Source organism: Syngnathus acus, chromosome 21 (assembly GCF_901709675.1).
Source record: "Syngnathus acus chromosome 21, fSynAcu1.2, whole genome shotgun sequence".
Lineage (NCBI taxonomy): Eukaryota > Metazoa > Chordata > Actinopteri > Syngnathiformes > Syngnathidae > Syngnathus > Syngnathus acus.
This window is the reverse complement of record NC_051105.1, coordinates 11,816,902-11,843,869: the sequence shown is the minus strand read 5'-3', so window position 1 is coordinate 11,843,869 and position 26,968 is coordinate 11,816,902. Positions and strand designations below refer to the sequence as shown.

At 39.8% G+C, this 26,968-nt stretch overlaps 1 protein-coding gene across 3 annotated transcripts in view; it reads left to right on the top strand.

The window, feature by feature from the left end:
- Positions 1 to 5,288: 5,288 nt before the first annotated feature.
- The window catches only part of gli2a (GLI family zinc finger 2a), a 98,243-nt gene continuing 76,563 nt past the window's right edge, over positions 5,289 to 26,968 (top strand). The window contains exons 1-2 of one of the 3 annotated variants that reach the window (XM_037239335.1): positions 25,086 to 25,552; positions 26,513 to 26,614. The gene's annotated coding sequence lies outside the window, so the exon portion shown is untranslated. Of the gene's footprint in view, positions 5,808 to 25,085; positions 26,615 to 26,968 lie in introns of those variants that run through there. The other 2 variants (XM_037239333.1, XM_037239334.1) reach the window with 2 other exon arrangements.

Sequence of the window (26,968 nt, the reverse complement as noted above, 5' to 3'; positions counted from 1 at the left end):
GGGGGTGCACATCAGTGAGGATCTCTCCTGGTCCACCAACACCGCATCACTGGCGAAGAAGGCCCTGTGTTTCCTGCGGAAACTCAGGCGAGCAAGTGCTCCTCCGGCCGTCATGACTACATTTTACCGTGGCACCATTGAGAGCGTCCTCTCCAGTTGTATTGCTGTTTGGGGTGGTAGCTGCACTGACTACAACATGAAGGCCCTCCAGCGCATAGTGAACACGGCTGGTAAGATTATTGGTGCTTCACTCCCCTCCTTGAAGGACATTTACACCTCCCTTCTCACCCGCAAGGCGACCACGATTGTGAGTGATGTGAGTCACCCCGCTCAGTCTTTGTTCGATCTTCTGCCCTCTGGGAAGAGGTACAGGAGCCTGCGCTCCCGCACCACCAGACTCACCAACAGCTTCATACTCCAGGCTGTTAGGATCCTGAACTCTCTCCCCCCTTCTGCGTAGCGTCCTGTACTTTTGCGCTATATTCTGACTGTCTGCTGTATGCACACTTGCTCCGTTTTGCTCCTCTTATTTATTGTGTTATTTGTTTATTTATTATTTATTCATCACTCTTATTATTCATTGTTTGTGCCTTCTTGTTTTTATTTTGTGTTGTTTGTTTGTATGTATGTTGTGTACTATGTCTTGTAACCGTGGGATAGTGGAAACGTAATTTCGATTTCTTTGTGTGTCTTGGCATGTGAAGAGATTGACAATAAAGCAGACTTTGACTTTGACAATAAGACAACCTCCTTTTTAAAAATTTGTATACTGAAAATAGAGTATATATATATGTATAGTATGTGTGTGTGTGCGTGTTTGTGTGTGTGCATACGTGCGTGTGTATATGTGTGTGTGTGTGTGTGTATATATATATATTAGGGGTGTAAATCGCGGGTTTTGTCACGATACGATATCATATCGATACAAAGAACCACGATACGATATTTGCCGATATCTTAAAGCCTGCTGTGATTCATTCACGATACATCACGATACAGTGCTCCACGATCGATATTTTTATTTTTTATTTTTTTTTTTAAATAAAAAATATAGAACAATATCCTGATTTATAACAATTCATACGCAAAATCAACAAGGTACTGCAAACTCTTTATTTAGGAAATTACAAGAGTATTGTAGTATACAAAGTGCTTATTTTAACACTGAACTTTATCAAATTCCTATATTTTTTCTCATATAAGTAAAGAAAAATGAATATTCTTTCTTTTTTTGTAATACCATTAACTTTAAAGTGCATTACTGAACTATTTATTTACAATAATTTTAATTGTCCGTTGAGCCATCTTTTCTTTGGAATCCAAAGTGCTTCCAAACGAATGACTTGAAGCCCAAAGGGGAGCGAATTTCCTCGTCTTCTTGGACACTAGCCATAGCACCAGCCCAGGAGCCGGGTAGTTGTCGGCTCCCCTTTCACGTGCCTGCTCTGCTCACAACACAACACGCCGCGTACTGCTCCCGGAAAAAGGAAGCAACCAACAATGAACTGGATTTCAAAATAAAGTCGCGTCTAATGTCCGAGGTCAAACACGGCGATATAAATCGATGTTTACGTTTAGCATCGATGCCAATAAATCGTAGAGCATTATATCGATTAATCGATGTGTATCGATGAATCGTTACACCCCTAATATATATATACATATATATATACATATATATATATATGTATATATATATTACGTATATACATACCGTATTGGCCCGAATATAAGTTTTTTTGCATTGAAATAAGACTGAAAAAGTGGGGGTCGCCTTACATTCGGGGTCTAGACATTATACCCATTTTCACTTGTGCGCAGCGGTAAGTTAAAGGTTGTTGGTATCGACTGAGTATGTTGTCCGATCGCGGTTTGCTTCGTGTGCTCGCCGTTTGATTGACACTTCCGGCGTGCTCAGAATCGAATAGCCGTTACGCAGAGCCACGGCGACTAACGGTCGCCAGCAAATGTATTTTGTTGTTTCGATCGATGACTTATGTTTGGTGTGTTGCAGAGAGTATTTCATTTATGGTTATTCATTATTACTTTTTGCCAATAATTCAGTAAAGCAATCAAAACTGAACCACGTCTTCCCTCCTGTGTTCTGACCGACACACAGGGGCGAAAAGAGCATAATCATCCGAGCCAACCCCCTATACAGTCCTCAGGTTCCCCAACAATAGCGGTAGCAGTTTGCATTATTTTATTGCAATATTTTTCCTTATCCAGATTTGTTTCAAGACTACAGTTACAGTTAGACTTCACTTTGATGGTTAATGCAGTTATTGCAATTTTGTTGTTTTATCACAGTAGATTGGTTTCTTTACATTTCAAAAACCAGAAAGTTAAGTTAACTTAAAGTTAAAGTCCCAATGATCGTCACACACACATCTGGGTGTGGTGAAATTTGTCCTCTGCATTTAACCCATCCCCGTGTGATTTTAATCCATCCCCTGGGGGAGAGGGGAGCAGTGAGCAGCAGCGGTGCCGCGCTCGGGAATCAGTTGGTGATCTAACCCCCCAATTCCAACCCTTAATGCTGAGTGCCAAGCAGGGAGGCAATGGGTCCCATTTTTATAGTCTTTGGTATGACCCGGCCGGGGTTTGAACCCACAACCTTCCAGTCTCAGGGCGGACACTCTACCACTAGCCCACTGAGCCATTCATTTACAAATGTTATTGCACTTTAGTTTACATATTTAAATGTTCAGATATTAAGATGTGATAGACAGTTTTTGTATGATTTGAATGAGGCAAAATATCATGCTTTTTCACTCGAATATATTGTTATAATCATTTGTTTCAGATGTACTGTAATTATTTTCTGTATAAAAATTAAATTTGGTGTTCAAAAAATATTTTTTCAAACTTGAGTCAAAAGTACTTGACTCTTGAAAAAGAGGGGGTCGTCTTATAATAGGGGTCGTCTTATATTCGGGCCAATACGGTATATATATATATATATATATATATATATATATATATATATATATATACATACACACACACACACACACACACACACTCCATGTCCATATATATAATATGTTATGTGTCACATCTCGTCCCCAGACGTTCGACTATGTGTCTGTTGTCATGGTTTCTGTCTGTGTGCTCGCCCCTCCCCTCCTGTGTGCCCATGATTAGTTTGATTATTCTCACCTGCCTCTTGTTACCTGTCGTGTATATAAGTCCTGTCTGCCTTTCACGCCCCGTCGGATCATGGTTGTCTTGATGTCTTTTTGGTTCCTGTCTTTATCGAGTCTGTTTCTGTTTGCCATCCCTGTCGGTCAGTCTGTGATGTTATCAGTTTGCCTTTTGAGTTCCCTTCAATAAACCCTGGTCCAAGCTGCATTTGGTCGCCCTGCTCCATCAAATCCGTGACATTATGTATATGTAGTCCCTCGTTTATCGCGGATAATTGGTTCCAGGATCACCTGTGATAGGTGAAAATCCGCGATGTAGAGAAAATATATACCGTTTTTTCCATGTATAATGCGCAAAATTTAACTAATTTATTGTCCTAAAATCTTGGGTGCGTATTATACATGGGTACAACAATTTTTGAAGAAAATCTCCCTCGAAATAAAACTTGAAATCACCTTTCTTCTTGTTTGTTGTCAATCGCGCATCGCATTCAGCCATCCTGCCCAACACACTTAGTCAGTAAAATTCATAATTGACGACACATCGTTTGATGCGATGGTGCAATCCTTGATGGTGTGTTATTGTCAAATATTGTTTGTTTTTTAATCTCCATCGCAAACCGGATATCATATGGAGGCCGCCATTACAGATGCGCAGAACGGATGCGCAAGACACGTCAGCTATATAAAGAGCGAGAGTTCAGTTCTAAATGCGTATTACAGGTAATATTTATTATTTTAACACTTTGCCTTGTTCCTTTCTTCTCTCCTGTTCACTTCAAAAGCGCTCCATACGAACACAATGCTCTCGTATCAGACGCTTGGTCGATCACCTGCTCGTTTGCTGTCACAATGTACCCTACACAAATCCGAAACATTTCTCCGCTATCGAGTTTGCTAGCGCATGCGCAGTGATACTGACCGGCAGAATAACATCCGGTTGTTCCCAAAGATGATCTTTTTTCTGAAATAATTTTACGTTTACGGACTTAAGTAGGAGTCAAAATTTGGCTGCGTATTATACATGGGTACAGGCTTTTTTCCAGCATCGACGTGCCATTTTTAGGGTGCGTATTATACATGGGGGCGCATTATACATGGAAAAAACGGTAGTTACAATATCCATAAAAGACTTTTATGAACCTTTATTGTATTTTATTGTATTTTTAAACACTGTATATTGTACTTTTAAATGCTTTTTGTATTCTTAAACAATTTAGTAAATATTTTAAAGTCAAACTGTTTTTCATAAGCATTCTTTATTTAAATAAATAGACATAAGTCATAAGACATAAACATAAGTCATCGATCGAGACAACAAAATACATTTGCTGGTGACCGTTAGTCGCCGTGGTGCTGCATAACGGCTACTCGTACGATGCGAGGCAAACTTAAAGGAGCGCGCCGCAGCTGTCAATCAAACGGCGCGCACACGAAGCAAACCGCGATCGGACAAACGGCACAACAGTGGACAGTTGCAACAATGAAATGTAGTATATACTCACTTTGTGCCAAAGACGCACACGATCACAGCAACATACTCAGTCGATTATGAGCGCGCCGGAGGTGTCAATCAAATGGCGAGCACACGAAGCAAACCGCGATCGGACAACACGATCGCAGCAACATACTCAGTCGATACCAGCAACCTTTAATTTACCGCTGCGCACAAGTGAAAATGGGTATAATGTCTAGACCCCGAATGTAAGACGACCCCCACTTTTTCAGTCTTATTTCAATGCAAAAAACATGGTCTTATATTCGGGCCAATACGGTGTGTGTGTGTGTGTGTGTGTGTGTGTGTGTGTGTGTGTGTGTGTGTGTGTGTGTGTGTGTGTGTGTGTGTGTGTGTGTGTGTGTGTGTGTGTGTGTGCGCGCGTGCGTGTATGTATGTGTGTGTATATATATGTATGTATACTGTATACTGTCAGCAACCATTTCAATATCAGTGATAATTGGATTGGAATTATTTTACAACGTGCATTTAGTGTCTACTTTGCAATTTCTGATGTAACCAAGCGAGGCGCTTTTAAAAAATTGAACAATATGTAACTTTATCTAACTCGTTCCTTGTCAAGTCTGCAACTGCTTGGTTGAATTAGCCCGGCCCATCTGGTGCAGCAAATGTCCCAACTCACCAGGGAGCATGGGGAGGGAGAGGAGAAGAGGAGCAGGAGGAAGAGGAGAAGGAGGAGGTAGCCGAAGCGGAGGGAGCGAAGGGGGTCGGATTGAAAACAGATCAGCAGCCCTGATGATCTCAACACCACCGCATGTCCTCGCAGCAACTGTCCGCAAAACCCCATCTAAGTTAATTTTGCTCCTGCTAACTTTGACCAAAACTCGCGCGACTGTTGGCGGAAAGGAGCAAAGAGCGAGTGCATCTTTTTGATGAGGGGAGAGGATGGCTTGGAAGAAAAAGTTGAACGCGACTTCTTCTGTTCCGCTTTGAGGAAGGCTGCACATTTTTGCTGCGGTTAAAAACTTCTCCGAAACTTTGTACATGGAGTTTGGCGTCACACTCGAAGACGCCAGTTAGCGCCGTGTTTATTCTTTCAGCTGTGGGACTGGATTCCCGGAGCAATCGGACAGTCAAAAGTTAACATCGGACAAAAAGAAGAGGGAGAGCAACAGCTTCGAAGTGAAAAGATAACGACGGTGGAGGTAAGGAAAAGTTTGTAGTGATGCTGACAGCAGCATATCTTGAACAAGTCACTTTCACGTTGCTTTCTTTTGTCGCGATTACGTCTTTTGTGCATGTATTCACATTTCAAATAGTTAGAAAGTGTTCTGCTGCTAGGTGCCATCCTCATACACTCTATACACCATAATACTCGTTCTTTTTTGTTTCGACGGCAGATGGGGAATGCAGCTTCACATCTTTTTTTTTTTGCACTTTGAACTTATCTGACACCGGAATCCCATAAACATTTCGTTTGCAACTTGATCCATATGAGAAGAGATGTGATCAGAAATGTCGGCGCCAATGCCCGCATGTAGTGTAATTTAAATTACAAAAATGAAAACTGTTACACTTGTTTCCACTCAAACGTGAAAGTTTACTGCAAGTTTTCATCATCTATAAGTTATAATATTAAAGCCTCCTAAAAGAAGAAGTGTCATTCAAAGTTTTTTAGTAAGTTGGCATGAAAAAGAATAAGAGTAATAACATTATCACAGTCCCTAATCTCAACGCTACTAAGCCAAAAATAAATAAACATCAGTGTGTGGGGAATGCAGTAGCAGCAACACGTACTGCATCACAGAGCTGTAGGATATGTACTTACTTATTGTTGAAAGATTCAAAGTTTACTGTTTGCTCTTCAGCCTGAGCAGTCAACAAACACTTGACGTCTTTGTGGGCCCCTTTAGCACCTTATATTTGCTGTTGGCTTTACTATTATCTCTTAGACACTGCTTAATGATCTTCAAACTCATCTTTGGGCTTATGGCTTTCAGTTTTTATCTAAATGTAAATGTCAAGTTATTTAACATTTAAAATGTATTTTAAGGCATTTAACATATGGGTTTCAATCAGACTGCTCACATATAAAGAAACCATCTGAACACGATTGGCTACATCGTACTGAAAATACTTTCCTTGTGTTCTCAAGACATTTCTCATAAAGTTTGGAAATAGTTTCTGAAAAAAAATTTTTTTTTACTGTTTTCCACACTCAGCTGTACCATTCCCCTCAAGAAAACCAGCTTTGGCACAACATTTCCAGCTAATACTAGTAATAATAATTAAATAAACAGTCAATGAAAATGCAATTAAAAAAACGTAACCTACCATTACATAACTTATATGCGATCAACTTTTTTTAAATCAAGAGAATGTGTGTTTTCCACTTCACACGATGACATCCCTAGTCAGGGCCGAGGTGATTTGCATGAGTGAAAAAAAGAGTTTTAGTGCATTTGCCTATTGTGAGGAATGAAGAGTTCCAGCAGTTAAAGCCTACTGGGAGTGAAAGGAGTAAAGAATGGCTGAGCCTATTCAGCTCATTCAGTCTCAGTTTGGGGGCTCTGCTCTGCAGCGTTCAGAGGCCTATAGTGGTCATGTCACTTTCATCTTTGCAGGCCAGCCTTTTTAGGTGTGTGTGCGTGTGTGTGTGTGTGTGTGTGTGTGTGTGTGTGTGTGTGTGTGTGTGTGTGTGCGTGCGTGTGTGTGTGCGTGCGCGTGTGGATTGGATGTGTATGTACTGTATGTTGCCGTAGCCCCTATTTTCACACATCAGTGCTTTACACATATCACGCTGTATTGATCAACTCCATTTTCTTGTCTATTTTTGGGGAAAAAGGTATGGAGGCTTGGCTTATTATGAGCCTATGTGCCCGTTGAAGACAAGTGAGAGGAGGCGGAACCACTTTTTTTTAAAGCAAATACCGATGAAGTCTAGCGTACAGGGATAGAGAGGAGGGTTAGAGGAGCGGGTGAACACTATGTGACTCTAGGTGGGGGAGGAGCACCCTCTTTTACTACAACCACCCACTCCTGCTGAGTGACCTCAAAAGGAGAAGGAAGGAGAAGGCGTTCAAACCCAACCCATGTCTATCTTCTACTTACCTCATTGAGTTAAGTCACGGTGCTCTACCAATGAAGCCATTCAGTGACCATTGCAAAAAAATACAGCTCATGTGGAGTTGTTGAGGCCTCCGTGGTTTGTTGTAAAATTATTTGCAGTGACATTTTACGCATAGAAATGCAGGTCATTTGCACCTTTTTCCCTCCAACTTCAGTTTTACAGAGGTAACGTCTGTTGTTCGTTTTTTTTTAGTAGTTGTAGGGTGGAAAAATTTGGTATAGAATCGTTTCTCTAGTTTCCTTTATTTATTTAAATTACAAAAGTTTAAACATTAGTTATTGCCTTGAAGGTTAATGCAACTGGCTGAATTCTATATTCAGAGCACAAGCTAATTAGGAAGCGCCTTTGTGTGAAAATCGAACATTTGGGCATTTGTGAGCTACAGTTTCATTTTTACAAACCATGATTACTGATATAAAACATTCATTGAGAATCTTTCATCATCATTCATTGAGAAAAACTAAAGCCACATAGTGAGTAAACATTTTATGAGTTTAAAATACAGTATAGACAAGACGGAGCACCACATGTATATACATGTACAGGAGCAAACCAACGAGCCTGGGATGACCACAAGGAGAGTGACAAGAAGAATCCATCACACTCTTAAGTCTGGAGTTAAGCTAGGGAGGAAAGTGGAAGAGTGAGCAGGAGATCGTTGCTGACATTCATCTGTAGAGCACTTCACTGAATTCTGTCCCCTTTGCTTTTGGCATGTGGACAGCAATGGACAACCCTTGCTTGTTTTAGCGCCTGTTGTTTCACTCTCCTCAAGAAGTGCTTCTCATTCTTCCTCAAGTGTGAAGTTAAATAGACACCCATCATATCCTGGATGGGGAGACTTGAGGTAGAGAGTGAGGTTGAACACATTTAACCCTCTCCTACTTCCACCTCATTACCCTAGAGCAGCGATGAGAGAGCACTCCAGCCCCGGAAGAGAAACTGAGATCCGACAGCATTGTACCACTGCCAGGAAAATAGCAATAATGGGTGAAAAAAGGTCCTTGGAATACATTGTCTCTAACTGAAGGGTAGTGTGCATTTGACAAGTTAATTTGTGTACTTAATTCAAAACCACCACAAAAAGGTAATCAGGAAAAATGTCATGACGATAACGTTTTTTTTTTTGTTTTTTTTATACAGCATATAAAGCATTGTGTCATCACAATAAACTAAAAGGGTCTGAACCGCAGGTACTGACCAAACTTTGCGCAAACTCTCTGTCCTTGCGTGTTGAATTAACGCAATTTCATCAGCAACCTCATCATTGTCTATTGGCTTACAAAGGAACAATGATGACTGCAGCCCTAAAAGTCTTTTGGGGAAATCCTGCCCAGGTCATGGGAGGTCAGGTAGTTCGTGAAAGGGGGATGGTAAGACACATTTCATTATCTCAACACAAGATTAACTCTTCGGACAATGGACAATGGAAAGTGTTCTTAGGTCCTTGTCCTCTTTCGAAATAGGTGGTAAATCTAATCAATAACATTTATATGTATTGTTCAGATTTTATTTCTCAATTCTTTTGCTCCCGCAAGTTAAAAAGAAGCATTTGCTCAATAAAAGCAAACAAGAAAGCTTGATGTCATGGAACATAAATATGTTGTTGAATTTATAACATGAGTTGAATTCTGGTTAGCAGACTGGTTCTAACCGCCCTTTTTTTCATAATCTGTTGGATGTGAATTAATAGTTTACCATCTACTAATTAAGTGAACTTGTTAGTCATTTTCTCCCACAAAGTTGCATCATTTTGGTAGCTTCATGGTTAGACGGTCTTGTTAGTCACTGTGGCTCTACTCTGCTAATGTTAGTCTTACACTGACAGCATAGAACATTCATTACACACCGGCCAGACTTTGCATTGTCCTCACAGTTCATATTTTACGTACAAATTAGGGTTGCATGATATTGGAAAAACATGCGATATGCAATATGTTAAAGTCCCAATGATCGTCACACACACATCTGGGTGTGGTGAAATTTGTCCTCTGCATTTAACCCATCCCCATGTGATTTTGATCCATCCCCTGGGGGAGAGGGGAGCAGTGAGCAGCAGCGGTGCCGCGCTCGGGAATCATTTGGTGATCTAACCCCCCAATTCCAACCCTTAATGCTGAGTGCCAAGCAGGGAGGCAATGGGCCCCATTTTTATAGTCTTTGGTATGACCCGGCCAGGGTTTGAACCCACAACCTTCCAGTCTCAGGGAGGACACTCTACCACTAGGCCACTGAGCTTGAATATACGTAGTGCTAGATATTTTTGTGATATTTGTTGTTGGCAAGGAATTTGTTTATATTGACCAATTTATTTGACTTTTTCATAGTTGTGTTGTATTATATGTTAAAATAAAATAAATCAATGATCAAATGAGGAAAAGTTAGCCTTATTTGTCAATCATGAATTAAAAAATCAATATCTATCGGCCTATATGAAATACTTATATCGTGATGTACTTTTCTGTCATATCGCCGAGCCCTAGTCGATGTCTGATGTGGGAATATTCTCGAATGAAATCGGTTCATGTGTGATGTGTACATATTAGTCACACACAAACACACTATTGTGTGGCGCCTCCAACATATTCCACGGGCTTAATCTGATGCAGTAGAAGAGACTTGGGCCTTTCCATAAGTGTTTGACAACAAAATGCAACCATATGGATGAGTTATGATTTATACTGAGGCCTTTCATTGAAACAGCCAGAATGCAGCCTTAGGAGCTGATCTCCTATATGTTGGGAGAGACTATATTCTAATTTTTACTGATGACGTGCCAGGCCACAGACGCCTCTTGGATGGATGCTCGAGACTAGAGATGAGAGAGCTATAGTTACACTTGGATATACAGTAGACATGTGGTTGTCTTTAGCGACCAAGTCCTCAGACTTTAGCTTCCATCCTAAAAACATGACTGTGCTGGAGTTATCATCTTGTCTCCCTGCTTCGAGGCAAATGAGATTTGCTTATGTGAGGCTAGAACTTCATTGGGAGATGTTGAATGAATGTTACATGCAGATTTATCTCTGTTGTTTCACATGTAAGAATTTCTGGCACAACTTCGAAGTGACAACAATTGATCTCAAAGAACATTCCAAGGAAAACATGGACAATGGTAGACCTAAATGCTGTCTTTTGCTCAGAGGTGAATGGTGTCTTTATTTTATTTATGTGTATTTATTGTTTTCAAACAGCTCTATTAAAAGAAAAAATCTAACTTGCAAAAAGGCTAAATTAAATTATGTTTATTTTAAATTATGCGGCTTATTTCGTATTAATTCAATGAATCAAGAAACTTTGTCATGCTGCACATTTACACATAAGATGGCACAAAATTATTATCTGAGGTCCCAGATTTAGCCCAATAAATTGCAAAAAGAGGCCCGTGAATAAAAAAAACATCAGAATTAAAGTAAATAATTATAGCTGTGATCCTGCAAAAATGAAAATAAAACTACACATTACAGCCAAACCAAATGAAAGCCCAGATCCAAAATACATATTAGACATTGCCAACTAATTCAAGTGTCAAAGCCAGCTACTATGTGTAGTTTTTTGTATCTTTGAATTACCGTATTGGCCCGAATATAAGACGACCCTGATTATAAGACGACCCCCTCTTTTTCAAGACTGAAGTTTGAAAAAGTACTTTTTGAACACCAAAATTCATTTTTATACAGAAAATAATTACAGTACATCTGAAACAAATTAATATAACAATATATTTGAGAGAAAAAGCATGTTATGGCTTCTGGTTTTTGAAATGTAATTAAACCAATCTACTGTGATAAAACAACAAAATTGCAATAACTGCATTAACCATCAAAGTGAAGTCTAACTGTAACTGTAGTCTTGAAGCAAATCTGAATAAGGAAAAACATTGCAATAAAATAATGCAAACTGCTACCGCTATTATTGGGGAGCCTGAGGACTGTATAGGGGGTTGGCTCGGAAGGTTATGCTCTTTTCGCCCCCGGGTGTCGGTCAGTACACAGGAGGGAAGATGTGGTTCAGTTTTGATTGCTTTACTGAATTATTGGCAGAAAAGTAACAGGCACTGTGGCTCATAGGGCCTTACAGGCAAACTGGCAAAAGGGTATATTGGTTGTAAGGATGTGAGAGCAGGTGTGTGTAGTGTACATGGGTGAGTCTTTGGGTGTGTGAATGTGATTCTTGTGTGTGTGATTATTGTATGAAGCGTGTGAAGAGTGTGTGTGTGTGTGTGTGTGTGTGTGTGTGTGTGCGTGTGTGTGTGTGTGCGTGCGTGCGTGCGTGTGGGGTGTGTGGTTCTGCAACAGACAGAAACCTCTGACGTCACACAACACGACAGCACACATTACATAACTGACTGGACGTAATGGTTCCACTCTACAAAATAACCATAAATGAAATACTCTCGGCAACACACCAAACATAAGTCATCGAGACGACAAAATACATTTGCAGGCGACCGTTAGCCGCCGTGCCGCTGCGTAACGGCTACTCGTACGATGCGAGGAAAACGTAAAGGAGCGCGCCGAAGCTAACAATCAAACGCCGCACACACGAAACAAACCGCGATCGGACAAACGGCACAACAGTAGACAGTAGTAACAATGAAATGTATATACCGTATTTTCCGCCCTAAAAGGCGCACCGGGTTATAAGGCGCACCTTCAATGAACGGCCCATTTTAAAACTTTGTCCATATATAAGGCGCACCGGATTATAAGGCGCATAAAATAGAAGCTATACTGCATCAAACTGAGGTTGACTAGGGTTGCGGTATGCATCCACTAGCCAATAACCAACGAGCCCTCTGTAAACAATCGCGTTTCTCAAACGATCTCCTATAAAATGATCAGAACTGACTAAAGTTCGATCTAACGCATTGGTACTACTTACCTATGTTTCCCTTCCATATCGATCCGTAGATTTACTCGAAACATTAACAGAGCAGCCTATTTTGACATGAAATAGCCTGGTACGTATAGCAGCTATCGCAATAGCATTACCCATCCGCAAAGTCTCACGAGCCTCAGTTCGCAATCTCCCATGAGCCTCAGCAAAGTGTAAACAATCGCGTTTCTCAAACGATCTCCTATAAAATGATCGGAACTGACTAAAGTTCGATCTAACGCATTGGTACTACTTACCTATGTTTCCCTTCCATATCGATCCGTAGATTTACTCGAAACATTAACAGAGCAGCCTATTTTGACATGAAATAGCCTGGTACGTATAGCAGCTATCGCAATAGCATTAGCCATCCGCAAAGTCTCACGAGCCTCAGCTCGCAATCTCCCATGAGCCTCAGCAAAGTGTAAACAATCGCGTTTCTCAAACGATCTCCTATAAAATGATCGGAACTGACTAAAGTTCGATCTAACGCATTGGTACTACTTACCTATGTTTCCCTTCCATATCGATCCGTAGATTTACTCGAAACATTAACAGAGCAGCCTATTTTGACATGAAATAGCCTGGTACGTATAGCAGCTATCGCAATAGCATTAGCCATCCGCAAAGTCTCACGAGCCTCAGCTCGCAATCTCCCATGAGCCTCAGCAAAGTGTAAACAATCGCGTTTCTCAAACGATCTCCTATAAAATGATCGGAACTGACTAAAGTTCGATCTAACGCATTGGTACTACTTACCTATGTTTCCCTTCCATATCGATCCGTAGATTTACTCGAAACATTAACAGAGCAGCCTATTTTGACATGAAATAGCCTGGTACGTATAGCAGCTATCGCAATAGCATTAGCCATCCGCAAAGTCTCACGAGCCTCAGCTCGCAATCTCCCATGAGCCTCAGCAAAGTGTAAACAATCGCGTTTCTCAAACGATCTCCTATAAAATGATCGGAACTGACTAAAGTTCGATCTAACGCATTGGTACTACTTACCTATGTTTCCCTTCCATATCGATCAGTAGATTTACTCGAAACATTAACAGAGCAGCCTATTTTGACATGAAATAGCCTCGCGGGTACAACAGCTATTCGGTGACGCCCCCTGACTACAGTTGCCGTAATGCTGGGAAGCGATGCGACCTTGTAATTTACTAGTCGTACTAAAACGTACTGAAACATTTTGGCAGAGCACTGTGTACAACCAGTATGGATCAACAAATTCATCAGTTGATCCATATATAAGGCGCACTGGCCTATAAGGCGCACTGTCGGCTTTTGAGAAAATTTTAGGTTTTTAGGTGCGCCTTTTAGGGCGGAAAATACGGTACTCACTTTGTGTCTAAGATGCACACGATCACAGCAACACACTCAGTCGAGACCAGCAACTTTTAACTTACCGCTGCGCACAAGCTCCAACAACCGCGATAAGCTGAGGTAACACACGAGACTTAAGGCACGGTGACGTAACTGTCCAACATTTTAACATCAACATAGGAACCTTTCTAACAGTTTCTCCATTTTCTGTTATCTCTTCTCTTATTTTCTTCTCTATTATTTCTTACCGCTATTTTTTATTTGTCTTCTTCGTGCTACCGCTATTTTTATTTTTATTCTTCCTGACAGGGGTACGCTTTGGCCTGCGAAGTTCAGCATTCACTTTAAAGATATCTGGCGCCATCTAGCGTTGTGAATGGGTATAATGTCTAGACCCCGAATGTAAGACGAACCCCACTTTTTCAGTCTTATTTCAATGCAAAAAACATCGTCTTATATTCGGGCCGATACGGTAATAAGGATTAATAGAGTTTTCAACAAGATGGCTTGTATGTACACTTGTCACCAACAAATACTAAAACATCCTGAACTTACAGTCCACGCAAATCAAACATCACATTTTCACCTAATGTGAATATTTTGACATTTGCACATCTGTTCAGAGTGACTCTTTGAATGTGAACCAGTTTTCCATACAATGACAATAAAGTTAACATGTACTATTTCTGTGATCAAAGTATTTTTAAACTATATTCTCTTCATTTTGTTGTAAATAAGATCTTGGTGTATATTAAGCCAGCTCAGCATGATACTCGTCTAAACGAGTTAAAATGACTGCTGTCGATTTCACCTGGTGTCCTCACAGTTACTGTTGTCACAGATGAGCACCAATACAATACCAAAAACTTTAAAGTGTCTCTGTCAGCAAACTCCTCAGATCTGACTTGGGAGTGGAAACAGCTGAGCCAAAGCTCTCACAAGAATTCCTAACTGAGTGATAAATTCACTGCAATAACAAGGGTACGTACTAAAGTGATACATGAGAGAGAAATTGTCTGGTGTCGTGCAGTCTAAAAATATAGCTTTCTGACATCTGGAAAAGATTTTTACACAAAGAAGATTTTGCTGTTGTTTTTTAACAGCTGAGAAAGTTTGGGATTGAGTGTGAACCACACTCAATCAGGATGAATGACTAGGGCCAAATGTTTCAGCAAACTTGAGTCAGTAGTGTGCAATGTAGCACCAGTGACAGATGTAACTGTTAACACACAACCAAAGGGTTATTTAAGTGTTAAGTCAGCTGTTACATTCTTTAGAGCAGGGGTGCCCAATACGTCGATCGCGATCGACCGGTCGATCGCCAAGGCACTATTGGTCGATCGCGTGATATTAAAATGTTTTTATTTTTTTTCGCACTTGACGCGTGTACAAACTACAGCGCTAACAACACAACACAAACACGCTAGCTCGCGAGTTCCCTCCAATTGTCAGAACCCTGTTTTTTCTCTTAAACTTAAGAAAGGGTATAAAAATGAGTGGGGCAGCTGGCCATAGTAAGAAGTATCACTTTCATAGGGAATGGAAGTAGGACTTTTTTTTCACGATGACATATACATATATATATAAAAAAATATTCTTTTTTTAGTGGGTAGATCTTTGTGACTTGGTCATTTCAAAAGTAGCTCGCGAGCTGAAAAAGTTTGGGCACCCCTGCTTTAGAGCATGTTCACTTTGTTAAACCTCATACAAATTTGTGGATACAGTTTTGCTCAGGGCATTTTCTGCTCCAGTTTGAACTCGGTTTACTTTGATTCGGTCTTAGCACTTTCTTCGAAGAGTACACCTCTTTGTTAATGTACTGCAATTATTTTCCATGGACCACCAACAACAGTTGCCAATAAGTTATTGCCAATTTCGGTGTAAAATCATTGTCAAGAGACTGACATGTTGGGGCTCTCCTGTCAGACATGTTTTGACCTGAATGTAGTATACGCGTGCCAGAACGCAGCCACGTACGTTTGTACTTCTCACGCAATACCGTAATTTGACATTCAATTTGTATAATTTGTAAAAAGAAAATCAATATTAATGTAAGTAGATGGTATCATATGGAACAGCTCGAGAAATAGTATAAGTTCATATCATAGTTGTATTGACCACAATTACCATGGAGTAAAAATAAACAAATAATGCCTTTATAATTTGTTTCAATGGAGTAAAAGTGCAATTCTAGGAATATGATTTGAAGCTGCACCTTGTGCTGCCGGTATTCACAAGCTTCTAACTCATAAATTGAAGAAGTCTATAGTCAAGATTTCGTCAATTCAAACATTTTATGCCGACGTCAAGGTTTCAGACTGTAATTGAGAATGAGGGAAGCTCTTTCTTAACACTTGAATTCAGTTTTTTCCTGGACTTCACAGCTAATCTCCTATTTAAATAAAATAATATTTATAAAATAATACTGACTGTTTGACTTGGTAAACCATAAATGGTTTTATTCAGGTGTACAGTGCCATTGTGCTTCCTGACGGCTGCTGCACTTTGGCATTTCCAAGTTATGATTTTTAGTTCCACTGGCAACGGTTATCAATCACTGAAATTTATGACTTCATTCAGAATCGTTTACATCTGCATCTCTGTGCATCCTTGTACATTCTTTGTGCGGTAGAATACTATGAGTTACACATCTGTTTTCAGTTGGTTCAGGGAGACAAAGAGATCAACTACAGGATATTGCTTTGCAGGAAAGGTTAGACTCAAGGGTGGGGTGAGAACTCATCCGTGGGGGACTTTTCGCTGCTGTTTTAGATGCCTATTACATTACATCATTACCTGCTCATTGGACTTTACACTCATCTGATTGGCTAAATCGGATGGGCCGATGTTTTACAATTTATGCACATTTTGTGACTAGCTGTAATGTAAAATATCATGATATAAGTCTGAGAATCGATATTAGTTATGCCAGTCATCGAAAGCTCAAAACATGTCGATTGTGCACTCCACTCCTGCAGACGTAATTGCAGTGTCGTCACTGTCATAGCACATGCGGTGCTGTTTTTGTTGTTTGTGTATTTTTGCTTGGAAACATCACTCAATGTTGGTTTGAGCCAGTGCTTCTCAATTATTTTGTGTAATGCCCCCCCTCCGAAAGAAGAAAATATTTCGCACCTCCCTAACTCTCCTCAGGGACTATAATATATATTTTATAATTTCTCTATAAAATTGTAATAAGTACATCTCTGCAGAACATTGTATCCTAATTAATATGTTTTGTGGAGTCACACACGCGCCCAGTATTTGAGAAGGACAGGGCAAAGCCCACATACAGTCGTCAGAATCTACAGTTTTGATGTATGATCGCTTTTTTCCATGCATATTTCAGTGTAACTCAGTTGTCCACATTCATTCATTCATTCATTCATTCATTCATTCATTCATTCATTCATTCATTCATTTGATTAGGACAATGCACATTGATCAATACGTCAGTAAATACATCAATATAAATATGCCGGCGTTAGCATAGTTGTTAAATTTCATCCGTTGTACTAAGGCAGGTTTGCTATCATAAAAACAAACAATAAAACATCATCATAAAAACCGACAACAAAAACAAACAATAAAACATGATTGAACGTGCACACATTATAACCATACATCACAAGCACAAAATACATACAAAGGTACTTATAGTTGTGTGATTTATATTTGTGAAACAAAATAAGATATACATGCAGCTTTCACCTAATGTGACTACCTCTCACTGCCCACAAAGATATGCATGCCCACGTCTTCACATACAGGATAAGACAACCATACAACCAAAGTATTTTAATTAACTTCATTCTGCCATGCAAGAGTTACAGGTTGTTCTCCATTAAGATAATTCCAACTATTGTATTTAGTTGTTTATTTTTTCTTTTGCATGTTTTAAAAGCAGCCACAAAAAACACCTACTCACTTATACTTGCTGATCATTGATCGGCTCCAATCCTGATCGTGTAAAGCCTACAGCTCATTGCACTGCATTCTCTAGAATTTATGAATAAGTCATCAAGGAGAGATAGCTGTACAGAGGGACTGTTTGAATCACTAATTTTAGCTAAAAAAATAAGTGTCGTTGAATCACGTTGGTAGCCCGTTCGAATACAATTTACAATGTGGTAAACCTTCCAACAAAGTTTTTGATTGTGGTTTTCAAATTGGTTACCAGCTTAGAACTGTCATGGCAAATATTAAACATGAACTAAAGAAGGAAGTATTTGGTTAGAGAAGAGCGCTCACAGTGACAGAACAAATGTAAGGTAAATTAAAGGGCTTTCATAAAATGACTATGCAGCTTTAGGCAAGGCATTCATTCTGGTCAGAGTTAGTAATTTGAGGGTATATACATAAACAGCTCTATTTTGTCTAAAACATACAAGGAACACTGTGGATTCAGATATACAAGGGCGACAACTTTATCACAGTGCAATGTGGAGCTTGGTAATGGTAGAGTATTGGGTAGGATTGCAAGGCAGATCACAATCAACAAATTAAATTAAAATAAAATTCTGAATTCTGACTAACCAACAATCTTGTAAGATACACTGTGGGTGATGCAGAATTCATTTATGTACGTATGTACGTATGTATGTGTGTGTGTGTGTGTGTGTGTGTGTGTGTGTGTGTGTGTGTGTGTGTGTGTGTGTGTGTGTGTGTGTGTGTGTGTGTGTGTGTGCGTGTGTGTTTGTGTGTGTATGTATGTATGTATTTATTTATTTGTTTGTTTGTCTATTTATCAATCAATCAATCAATCAATCAATCAATCAATATTCTTGGTATAAGCGGAGCGAGACTAGCAAATTGAAAATGTTATTGCTCAGCACTACTGTTGCTTTTACTGTGTAATGACACCTTCAATCTGGAATTTAGCCGGTGATTGAAGAACCGGGAAATTATAAGGCTGTGTGGCAGTCTGGCAGATGTATGAGACCTAATTCAGAGAACCCTGTTACTGCTACATTTGATCATCAGAAAAGAGAATATTTTTAAAAAAATACATAAATTACATATGTTGGTGACAATGATACGTACCAAATTTAATGCAAGTAAACAGCTACTAAAATCTTTGGTAACAGCTTTAAAAGTTAGATAGTACGTCTGGTCAGATTTCCTGATGTACACAGTATTGAGTATCAGGGCCTCGGGTAGGAACCGGATCTTGAAAAATACTTGTTCAGGGCTCTACTCAATAGTATTGACACCTGTCTGCCTGTAAATTACATGTGTCGGTTGAGGCATTCGAGGCATTCCTTTTTCACATTTAAGTGTAACCCAGAAAATGTCTCAGTTCATAGGCTGTGAAGTTTGATGTGAAAGGACCATTTGAGAGCTGTCTAAAGCTATTATTCGCTATCAGCAACCCTCCTGTGAGTAGCTTGGCTTGCAAAAGAACGAGTCTATCGTCCATTTCGTGGGTTGTCACATACCAACAGCTGACACTGGGTTCTTTCAGTCATGACCAAAACACTCCTTAACCAAGCTGAAGGTTGATCAAACGTAAACCATAGATGCAGTGAGTCTTATTCAAAGGTAAATTGCAATGGCTTATCATGACTAATCCATTTGAACGGGTGCTAGGGAGCTTGGAATGTTTGACCCATCGAAAAAAGTTTGAATAATACAAAGTGCAGTCAATTCTATAATACAAAGTGCAGTCAATTCTTTGCATTATCATTAATCGGAAACAATGTGCTTTAAAACCTCAATTAAATCAGCAATTAATGAAAAAGCTCAATTAAAACACACAAAAAAAACCGTAAAGTCCGTTTTGCAACAGAGGACATAAGTGCTTCTCATTCTTCAGTTTGAGTAGAAGCCAATATGATAAAGACATAAAACTATGTAAAACAAAGCAAAATATAGCTTTGTTTTGGCTTTTGGATTTTGTTTTGATAACCTGCATACTTGTCACCTTCAGAAACCTGAGTGGGGAGGTCTGCAGGTGCTAGACCTTTGCTATTCATCTCCTGTGTTTGCCAATTGAGCAGACTGTGTAGCAGCAGTTAGCGAGTGCGTGTGTAAGATGAAATGTGTTTGTGTGTGCTGTCAGGAAAGAGTCTACCAGCATGTGGATCGCACTGACTGAAAGATAGGCAGGAAGAAAGTAAGAAGCCTGGATATCTTCAAAATGAGAGCGCCTCTTTTGATCTGTGTTTTCATTCCTTTCAGTGTTGGTGAAAGGTGAGTTGGTGAACGGTAGTAGAGAGGAACACTTGAAACTGAACGAGACTCTAAGAAAACACAGCATGTTTTGACACTAGTCTCAGGCAAAGGTGGTAGGAAGTGAAAAGAAAGCAAACAAAAAGTGGAAAGAAAAAAAATAGAGATGACAATCCTCTATAAATAATCAAATGTTAGAAGGGGTTTATGAATTGTAAATTACCTGACAGTGAGTCAAGCTGGCTTTCTCATATCCACGCCAGTGAATTTCCTTTTTTTTGGGGGGGGGGGCTTGACATTGTATCGACCACTTAGGGAGATGACATACTAAGAGCATTACCGCTCTCGCTGTGTTCCAGTGGAATTGGAATGAATCTCACTGACAACCAAATTGATTCATTACTCATGATATATAAAACCGCAGCTGTAAAATGTAACCATTCCAATAGTCATAATTGATTCATTGATTGGTAGAAATCAATCAAATAATTCAATCTTGAAGCAATTGAGGAAAGATGGCTTGTGACCAAGTGGCATTGCTCATTCAATCTCTTTTGTGATTTAAGAACATGACATCAGCAATAGGCAGATAGACTACAGGACCTCTGCAATGGCAGCTCCTCCGGGCAACACGATAATCATAAGCACTGAAACTAAGGTTGTATTCAGACCTGACTGTTTGGTCCAGGGTTCGATTGTAACGCTGGTCCGGACCCTTTGTGCAGGTGTGACTACATGCAAACGAATCCTGGTGCGGATTAAAGAAACGGACCCAGACACACTTTTTAAAGTGGTCTCGGTTCACTTCCAAACGAACTCTGGTGCAGTTCGCTTCAGGTGTGAATACAAACAGCGTAGATCCAACCCAACAGCATAAATATGCAGAGCAGGAATGCAGTGCTTAGGACTCACGTTTTCCTCCATTTCCGGGTCTGTGCTCTGTGTGCCGCCCTGATCATTGCTGTCCAATGGGAGCACAGATTGTCACAAGCGTGGGTGTGTTTACAAAACATACTTCGCTTGCAAAATGTACAGTCTGAATAGAAACCGCACCAAAGGAAAAAAATTAAGTCCGCTTTTGGTCCGGACCAAACAAGCGGACTAAAAGACTTTTCTGGTCTGAATACACCTTAAAACATTCCTAGTAAAAATACATACAATTCATCATTGAACTCATTTTAATAATAGTGAATGTTCCCAATTTCTTAGTCAAATACCCATATATTAAACAACGGAATGTAGATAAACACAAAGAGGTTAAATTGCAAGTTTTAGACTTTCATCTTTGGATATTCTATCATATTGACATTTGCAGTTAAAATAAAACAATAAGCCTCAAATAATGTTTTGGCCTTGCATTGTTTTTTCTCATTCTTAGGTTTATTGTCAGAGTAATCAAACCCTATTGCACTTTTTAATGTTTCCTTTAATGTTTCTCAAGTTTGTGGCTGTGGTGCAGGACCAGGAAAAATAACTACCGTGTTGGCCTGAATATAAGACGATGTTTTTTGCATTGAAATAAGACTGAGAAAGTGGGGGTCGTCTTACATTCGGGGTCTAGACATTATAATATAAAATATATAAAATAACATGCTTTTTCTCTCAAATATATTGTTATAATCCATTTGTTTCAGATGTAATCATTTTCTGTATAAAAATTAAATTTGGTGTTCAAATAGTCTTTCTTCAAACTTGAGTCTTGAAAAAGAGGGGGTCGTCTTATAATCATGGTCGTTTTATTATTATTATACTATATACTTACTTACTTACTACTGTAATTTTCGGACTATAAGTCGCGGGTTTTTTCATAGTTTGGGTGGAGGGGCGACTTAAAATAAGGAGCGACTTATATGTGTTTTTTTTCAAAGATTTTCCAAAAAAAAAAAGAAAGTGAAACCGCGATAAACGAACCGCGATGTAGCAAGGGATTACTGTAATTTGAATTTCAAGTGACGTCAGCAGCGCGACGCGACGCGGCGTGGCGCGGCGGTTGTTTACAAAAAGGACAAAGATTGATCACGGGATGACGAAGATGACGAAGGGCCACACGTACTACCGGCATCATTAGCGGCTTTGTTTCTAAGTGACACGGAGGACGAAGAGTTTGAAGGATTTAAGGATTTGGAGTGACACAGAAGGTTTGAAAAACTATTATGGCTTTTACGCACGCCCGTCCTACTCTACGGAGCTCTCTTTCACCTCCGTGGATAGAAGTCGGGGGCCGGCGCTCGGTCGGGTGGCTGTCCGGGGACGGTGGATGGGGCTTGGTCATGGCTTTTACGCACGCCCGGTCCTATTCTATGGAGCTCTCTTCCACCTCCGTGGCTAGAAGTCCACGCCGCCACACGCCTGGAAGTTTGTTTTGTTAAATAAAGAGCCGTTTACCAAACCCACGTCTTTCCTTGTACTTTGTTAACGCTACAATCTAGTTATACACGTACTAGATCTGTGGAATAACGACGAGGCTGATGTCAGGGCGCACGCGCGGCGTTGTTGACAAAGGACGAGGAATTTGATCGATGGATTTAATGATTTAGAGTGCACAGATGGTTTGATAATATTATTGCTGATATAATAGTTATTTGATATCTAATTTATATATCGTTATATGGCCCTGTGGAATATTTTGAAGTGCAAGCGCCGTCAGCGGCGCGCACCCATTGTTGACAGAGGACGATCGATGGATTTAATGAATTGGAGTGACACAGCTGGTTTTATAAACGTGTTATTTATGTAATAGTTTTTTTAATAACTCTGAATGTTACGTCAGGCCCGTTTTCATCTCTTCGTTTGTGTTTATGTCACGTTAGCATACCTATCGTTTAGCCTGTTGTTGCTCGTTCATGTCTGTTCTTGGTGTTGGATTTTGTCGAATAAATTTCCCCCCAAAATGCGACTTATGCTCCGGAGCGACTTATATATGTTTTTTTTCACGTTATTGTGCATTGTATGGCTAATGCGACCTATATTCCGGAGCGACTTTTAGTCCGAAAATTACGGTATATTCGGGCCAATATGGTAAATACTGTAGGACAAAATTTGCCACCGGTGGCATGTGGGCTCTGTTTGTGCCGCTTTGTGCTGGCCAGCCAACCAGAAAATAAGAAAAGAACTGTCCCCTTATTTTTTGGCCTCTGCCACCTGTCCAATTGTTGTTGTTTTTTTGACACCTGTACCAGGCCGTCAGAGCTGGGCTTACCTGTCATTGCTGGTGGCATGGCACTAGCCTGTGACACAGGGAATATGGGGGACTAATCATACTGACTTTAAATAACAAATTATACACATTAGAATTAGACTACTGTGCCCTGCGACTCACTGGAGAACAGTTCAGGCTGCCGTCAGCCTTTTGCTTGATGGCAGCTGAGATCGGCTCCAAACCCCCGTAACCCTGAACAGGATAAGCGGTGTTGGAAATGAATGGATAAAATGGATATTAGACTACTTGCTGTAGACCAGTGCTTCTCAATCATTTTCTGTGATGCCCCCCCTAGGGAGAAGAAAACATTTCGCGCACCCCATGTTATTAACATTAAAGAAACCAAAAAGAAATAAAAAAGAAAGATCAACTTACAATAAAGAGTAACTTTATTAATAACATTGTTTTTTAGTCTGTAAAAGAACAGATTCAAAGTGCATCACTTTGCCTGAAATTAAAATAAATAATAGAATTATAAATTATAATTATTTAAACTATAAACATTCTTGACCAACTGCCATTTTATGCTGCAAAAAATACAATAAAATAATAATAAACATACAGAATATTAAATTAGATAACAGCAATAAATAATATTCAATTCAAAGTAATCAGCAACATTAACTCAGGAGCACAATATATAAAACATTTTAACCTACAAAACAAAAATGAATAAAACAATTTGTGCTCAAAATGAGGCAGCATGACGGAGACCATATCCACGGCTGCAGGTAGTCAGCTCTTCTGCAATGGTGTGTTTTTTTCTTGCACTGAGCAATTTGGTACGCTGCTTTATATGATGCTTGCAGTGCTTGCTGATTGACTGAAGTAGCATTCACAAAGTGGGATGATTGTTGGCAATATTCAGCCCGTTTTCGCTGAAAAACCTCAAGCATCTTATCAGCGTGATTGGGGTGCAATGACTTTATAAGTGCTGCCTTAATTTATTTGGCTTCATACTGTCCGCTGCCAACATTGTAAGGCACAGTAAACACACCGGTCTTTCCTCGTCTCCCATCGTAGTCACACTGAAGCCGAGCGCTACGTACGCTTCGTCATATTTCCTTGTCTTAGCTTTCGTGTGACTCTCAATTCTCTTATCTCCGTCTCTCTCCGCCGATCTTTTCAACCCTGTTAAATATTTTTCCATGGTGTCCCACTGCACTTTTTAGACTTCACTTTAGACTTTCTACAGTGTAGACTCATAAACATCTCAGCTAATTGTAGGAAAAACATTGTGTGTTTATTTCCTCTTTTTGCTCTTAAGTTGGTAAAATATTCAGAGCCCAACAAAATTAAGATATATTCTGTAGATACCAACTGTTATGGGAACGTTGTTTGTTATTTGGCCTTTTTGAGAGGCTGCTTGAAAAAATCATGAAGAGGCTTCCCTCCCAAAATTAAATTGTATCATAAAGTAGAAAAAAATAAGTCAGAGGGGCTGAATTGTTTTAGTTGAAACAAAATAATTCACTAGCTGGTTCCGGGACTTTTTGGCAGCAGGAAAAAAAAAGAAACAGATGCAGTGTGAACCTGTTAGTTGCTGACCTTTAATCGGCTTACGTTGGCTCCGTGACAGGTGACTGGCACCTCTGAAGGATCACAGACATGACTGCTCACGCACACACACGTACGCATGAACACGCACACACACACACACACGCACACACACACACACACACACACACACACACACACACACACACACACACACACACACACACACACACACACACACACACACACACACACACACACGTCATAAAAGATCGACTAGATTCTGAAGCTACAGTGCAGCTACTTTTACTATTTTCTAACCCAGAACCAGTATTTGTATTGTAATTTTTTTCTTTAACATTCATACACCCTTAAAGAGGTCAAATATAATTTTAGGCTAGCATGTTGACACAATCAGTCAATGGTTACATTTGAGCAGACCCTCATATTGGAACCTAATTGCTTCGTTGATCAACTTTCATGGTAATTATACCATATGTAACATAAAGTACATCATGAATATTTAGTATATGTTGGTTGTTTGATACATTGTGGTTGTGTACGGACATGCATTTCAGTCATGTTTTGAAACTTCATGTGATAGAATCTCCAAACATTATTTTCCAGATTACTGTATCCATTGTTAATAAAGGCTGACCCAACAGTATTAAATTAAGGCTACATTTGGACTATATTAACCATCCGTGGACGAACCGGGTGAAATACAACAAGCAAACATGACAGGTCTGTATTGTCGTGGATGCCCACCATTTTAATTTGTCAAAGTGTTTGCCTATGCAGTCAAGATGTGGATGAGAAACCTAAATAGCCGTAGTAAACAGTGGTGAATTTCACTAAACTTGAAGGTATGAAGTAGGGTGTATCAAAACTTGGAGATGGTCTGTAGTGGGTCAGGAATGTAGATGAGTGAATTAGTTGTTGACAGAAATGAATACTGCCAAACAGTTATTGAGCAACGTATATATGTGCTATCCTGTGCTGACGCCGACTCTGGAGCTTGGCCCAGCATAAGAGTTTGACTCCACACTGCCAGGGCCACAAACATGCCCCAATCTGGTTGTTGTCCATGTTTCATCAATAGAAAGCCTTGAAAGAATGTGAAAAGTGTGAGTGACCACATCAGAACGTGACAGACTGGCATCCGTGGAAAACTGTGGGTCGACTTGGTGTGCGTCTTTGTGCTTCTGGAACTCAACAGCCCTTGGTGCCGTGATAGTTCATGTGAAAACAGCACGACTTAAGTAAAAAAAAAAAAAAAGCCACATTCTTTACTGCACACGGCTACCGGCTGCCGTGGTTGCTACAAAGACCAGTTATACTCTATTTTATATGATTTTGCTGCTCCACTCGCTTGTCTGTACATCTAAACTTCCTGTTGTTTACGTTCTTGTAATCCATAAAAGAAGGGATTGACATTATATGATTGGTTATTTGTATTTTATACATTTGCTGTGAGCACAAACCAAACAAAACAAACAGATTTGATCCATAAAAAAAATAACTACATATTTAGTACTTTATATGTATTCATTTCTTTATTTTGTTCAATTCCATAGCACGCCTCATTGAAATATTCTGGCTTTAACAACAATGTGTCAAAGTGTGCGGACATTTTCGCACAAGAGTCTGAAAATGAATGATGACCACCAGTTTGCATGAGTGTGTGGATTGCTTTACTCACAGGACTGGACCGAGTCATGTTTGTCCTCAGCAGAGAATGATCCTACCAAGTCAAACAAGTGGCACGTTGCCACGTCAGCAGTCCATTCATACACACATGAGGAGGTATTGACACAGTGTGTGGCTAAAACCTCAGCACTAAGGGCCACTCACATTTACAATTGGAACAGAGCGAGCACTGTGAACTCATTACATCAAACTGAGAAACCCGTGTGTGTTTAGGGGTTGACCTGACATTATTTACACTGACAGAATAAATATGTCGACAACCATAATGAAATAACCATGTAAACATTGAATTATATTTGCTCTTGCTTTCTCAATTATGTAAGAAAAACAGAAAAAACGTTATCACTAATTTATGCAGATAACACATATGCAGGTAATGTGTAAAAGTGAATTTTAAATAAGATACTAATAGGATGCGCTCCCCAAGTTACAATATTACTGCCACATTTA